This window comes from Melanotaenia boesemani, chromosome 4 (genome assembly GCF_017639745.1).
Source record: "Melanotaenia boesemani isolate fMelBoe1 chromosome 4, fMelBoe1.pri, whole genome shotgun sequence".
NCBI lineage: Eukaryota > Metazoa > Chordata > Actinopteri > Atheriniformes > Melanotaeniidae > Melanotaenia > Melanotaenia boesemani.
The window spans coordinates 4,425,088-4,430,518 of record NC_055685.1 but is presented as its reverse complement, the minus strand read 5'-3'; positions in this window follow the sequence as shown (position 1 = coordinate 4,430,518).

The following is a 5,431-nucleotide window of genomic DNA, read 5'->3' as shown; positions in this document are numbered from 1 at the left end:
TGCAGCTCAGAGGAAAGCAGCATCGCTCTGATACCGATGCTGCCTCATGTCGCGTGCTCACACAGATTTTTACTCAGGACTTTACTAATGAGCTCTACGAGACAAAAATAGCCTTATACAACCCCCACACTGTACTCACAAAAAGAGAAAGGCTTTTTTTGTGAGCTGATTTTTCTGAAAACTGGCAGAAAGTAATATACTTTGTAAAAGAAAAACATTTGACTGTGGGATAATTTTAATTCCAGCTGTAACATACAGCAGCAACGACGAACAGAGAGCTCACAATCTAATTTTTACAGAAAATAATTCAAATAATGACAGAAATTCTTTAAATGAACATAAACTGACTTTGAACTGTAGCTTCATCATTAAATATGAGCATTTGAGCTCTGATTAGAGGGGTCACTGATTTTATAAATGAAATATGGAGCCTGTTTGTTAATGAATCGTAGGAAAGTTCCTCACTGAGTTTAGTGACCTGGAATTATCTGAGAGGCAGCTGTCAGAAAAGCTTAGGTAATTCTTCATGCTAAGGAAGGAGCTTCACTGATTCCTTTAGGAAATACTGCTTCATCCTTTATGAATGTGTAATATTTTGTCCTGTTTACCCTCAGTGTCTTTTTTATTTTTTTTTTTAGTCTAATTTATCTTTTGGATTCTTGTTTTATTTCTGGACCGCAGACAGAGGTTAGGGACTTTAGTTGTCCCTGTGCACTGCAGTGACAGTAAAGCTTATTACTATTATGATGACAGGAACAGAGATGACTGTCCCACAATTCCTTGCTGAATTATTTATAAACACAACCAAGTAACGAGAGTAAGGAAAACATAGCAATAGTCATCTAAGTTAGATTTGGGTTTAGAATATCGGCTCCATCTGTATGTAACAGGATGGGAAGTCAAACTACAAACTCCCCATTGTCATGGAAACAGCTGATTATAAAATGATCACCATGTCTGAAGGGATTTATAGTAAATGAAAAAAAAGTCTGAACAACAGCTTACCTGAAACACAGGAAGCTAAAATTGTGAGTAAATCATGAAAATAATTGGTTAAGTCAGTAACCGATGTGGAAGTCTTTTACAAAAATAATGATTAATTTGAACCATCTCGTTTGTGGGAAGAAAAAAATCAGCCATATCACAACATGAATTCATGATTGTTCATGACTTATAAGGAGCAGTGGTAGTTACAGAGATGGGCTTTGGTCTGGAGAACCTCGGTTCAAGTCCCCTGGCTGGCAACTGAGGAAAAACCACTGTGGGCCCCAACTGCTCCCGGGGTGCCAGCATCTGGCCTGGCAGCCCACCACTCCTAGTAACTAGCATGGCTAAATGTAGAGATAAAATTTTCCAGCTGTGATCAATAAAGTATAAAAAGTCTGGAAAGTTTTGGTTTGTGCATCTTCAGAACGCTTGAGTCTTACCTTCGATCTGCAAACACATAGTACATTAAAACAAGCTTCCATTAGCTCCCATCTTTCTGGTCGGTCATGTTTATGTTTATTAAAATCTATACTTTTTAATAACCCCGTTTCCATTCAATAAAATTCAAACCAAAAGTAAGCACAGCCATGATCAGCTGGTAATTGATTATTTGATGGCTGCTTGCTGTGTTTGTGTTCTACCTGCTCATTCAGTAAAATCCTCTTGTTAATAAGAGCTGAAGAATCCCCTTCGGGCAAAGGAACAGATGGTGCGGAGGCAGCAGCAGATTCTTAGCCATGTGATGCCACGTGTGAGGGGAAAACTCTCCATCCAGCCTCCTACCCTCACTGCGTGGTGAAACTGCTGCAGAAGCTTCTTACAGAGAGCCCCCCACCCAGCTGTTTCTGGGCCAAACATGGTGGAGGAATGATGGACTTCAGTAAAGCCCTCAGTTTCCTTCTGTTCTCTGATAACATGCTGCCTCTCAGCAACTTCTTCAGGATAATGATACAAATAACTGTTTCTATGCTGATGAAGTTTAGCTGTTCATGCCAATGAAAGCCAAAGATCCTTTTTGAGTTTGAGAGTTGACTGGTTCCTTTGGCCCAGTTGGTTCTGATCAGATGAAATCATCCAGGCTGCAGGTGTGAGGAGTTTTGGTTAATTCTAACTTCAGTTTTGATGCTCAGGTAAAACATATAGGCCAGTCAGCTTCAAAAACTAAAATCAGCTCAACTCCTTATAAAAAGCTCTGAGGGTTTCGTCTGTTCTCAGCGGGATTGCTGTACTTCACCAGACTCAGGTACCAGTCAGAACTCCTCAGTCACCATCTGATGACTCAAAACTCGGCTCATTACCAAGACAAAAATTCATAAACACACCACCTCCATCCTCGCCTCCCTGCTCTGAATTCCTGTTAGATTTCAGATTGAATTAAAAATTGTTCTGATCACCTTTAAAGCCTTAAATCCAGCTCAGACTGATGGACCTGGAATATTCCCTCAGGACCACTGAGATCTGTTTACAGACCAGTTTCTGATGAAGGGAGATTTTTCCTTCTGAACCGCCACCTCATCTAACTCTTTCATATCTAGACACAATTCTATTTTTGTCCTGATTTAGTAAGAGTTTTACTATAACACAACTTGTTGCAACAGCACATGTATTATTCCCAGCAAATATTTGGCGTTTCATCACTAAATATCATTTTCACCCAATCATTGACTCATGACTGCTTCTCTTCAGGTCTCTGTTACCTTGTGTCTTCTGTTTTACTGCTAATGATGGTGCAAATCCTGTTTTTCTCAAGTTGCTTTCTTACAGTTTACTCACAAATACAGACTCTTTTGATGTGATGTTCAGTCCACCTGTATGTTTTCCTTTTACAACCTTCCCATTTTGTTTGGACTTGCTTCAAACGTCAAGACACAGCTGAACACACAAATGAACCAACTGCTGAGGGACCCACCCTGAATGGCTGACCAAAGTACGGCCAAATATGGCAACAAGTAAGGCAAGCCCTGAGAAGTGAGCTCAATGGCAAGAACAAGATCTGGGCAATTAAAAGCTATGCCCTGCCAGTGATCTGATACCCGGCAGGGATAATAAGCTGGCCAAAGGAGGAAATTCAGACCACAGATCTTACAACATGCAAGCTGTTCAACATGCATGGAGCGTTCCACCCCAAATCCAGTCTCTAGAGGCTATACACTAAGCACAAAGAGGAAGGCCGAGGATTAGTGAGCACCAGGGCCACTATCCAAGATGAGACATCCAAGCTCCATGAATACATCAGCAAACATGGCCCCAAGGAATGAAGCACCGAGTGTCTCAAGCAATGGAACCTGGAGGAGAATGAAATGGAGGAACCATTAAGGGAGGACAAGACCCTGCACGGGATGTACCACCGACAGATAGCTCAAGTGGTGGATTTGAACAAGTCCTACCACTGGCTGGATTAAATGACAGCAGAGGAGCAAGTCTTGAGTACCAGGGCAATCGAGGCCCAGATCTACCACATCAGGCAGGACCCCAGGTGCAGGCTGTGCAGAGACCCCTGAAACAATCCAGCACCTCACAGCAGGGTGCATGATACTGGCAGGCAAAGAATACATGGGATGCCATAACCAAGTAGCCGGCATAGGTGCACTTCTACAGGTGCACTGCGGAGAGCATCTTGGTGTACTGTATGTGTGTAGTACACCGGCTGCACGGTGGCTCAGAGGACGTTCCTGCAAAGGGTCATAAACATGGCCCAAAAGATAATGGGCTGCCCTCTCTTCACACTGGAAGAACTGCACCATTCCCGCTGCCTCCAGAAGGCTGGCAAAATTATCCAGGACTCCTCTCATCCCAGTCATCATGTTTGATCTGTTACCGTCAGGCAGGCGGTACAGATCAATCACTGCAAGGACAAACCGGTTCAGGAACACTTTTTACCCGACAACAGTAAGAGCCCTGAACAAAGGGTTAACGTGTACTTGATAATTCCACCTCATGTGCCCTAATAAGTAACCTCATGTGTCTTTATTTTGTACTTAACACCTGTGCCTCAATTTAAATAAGATGTTGCAATAACTATATATTATACATTATTCTCTGAATAGTTTTACAGCTATACAGCTTTATTGCTGCTGAGAGAAGCAGCGGATTTGATTGCGGAAGCTCTAAACAGAACTCCTACTTGGTGCTCTTGAACTGCAGCCAGCATGTCAAACGTCCCGGTCCCCGTGTGTGTTCTGGTACCAGAGAAGTGGTGGAGTACTTCTTCTAAACTTGCAGTCACTCTATGGTCAATATTTTTGGTCGAAAGGTGACGAAAAAACAACTGCGTCAATAAAATCTACTGCTTTCCTCACTACACGCTCTGGGTCAGCAGGTCCTGCTTCCACATCACCTGCTAGCTCTACTATGTCTCTCACCATCTCCCTGAAAAGTTCACAAAAATCATCCATCATCTCTTTCAAGCCTCTCAGTTTAGGACCAAAGCAATGGATCATACTAGATTAGCGTTAGCCCCACCCACTGACTTTGATGGGCTAGGTTGAAAGATAAAATAAATTCATGATGCTCTGCAACACAGAACCATGAAATGATTAAATAGTCAAATAATTAAATGTTTTTACATTGATTGGTATTTTAATGAATAAGCAATACACTTAATAAAACATTAATGTATTTAATTCTCATTTTAATTATTTAATTACACATTTAAGTAATTATTTAATGATATATTTAATTATTTCATTGTGGCACTTTTACTCCTCCATAACTCTCTGCATATATTTCTGTTTTTGCTTTATTTCTGTGGCAACAAAATCATTTCCATCTCCGTGTGGATGGAGCCTAAGTCCATTGAACACTAGTTTAATTAGATGTCTTTGTTACATTTTGAAACAGCTGAAAAAAATCAACATAGTATTACTATTATTATTATTTTTTTTTAGTATTTTATTATTTTTGTATCAGGGCGGAAACAAACAGAAGAACATAAAGTCTGTGAACACCTGTGAGAGCAGCTGTCCGTCTGTCATAGCCTGATCTGGTGGGAAGTCTGTGCTGACTCAACATTTACACGTTGCTTTACTCGCTACCTGACAGCAGAAACTCATTACAAATATTTCATGGATGTTGATGCTGGTTAACTCTTTAATATGAGGTGTGACACAACCAGCTGGATTTGCTGTCTCAGCAGATGGAAGCTTTTCCTCAAACCATTAAAATGTTTTAACTCAGCACACTGGAAGATGGTAACGTTAACATCTAGCATGTCTACTGACAATGGAATCAATCATCAGGAAAACAAATGTCTGCTGGGGTTCAGTTTGTGGATGTACCATCAGCAGTTACTGAAGATTAAACAGAAATAAAATAGGTTTCTTTAACCTGATTTAAATCTGAAAGGATGTTTTACAGGAAATTAGTTGCAGGAAACATCACATGCATCTCAACAGAAACTTACTGGATAACTTCACACCAGAAAGCTAAACGACAGTGAGGCTGG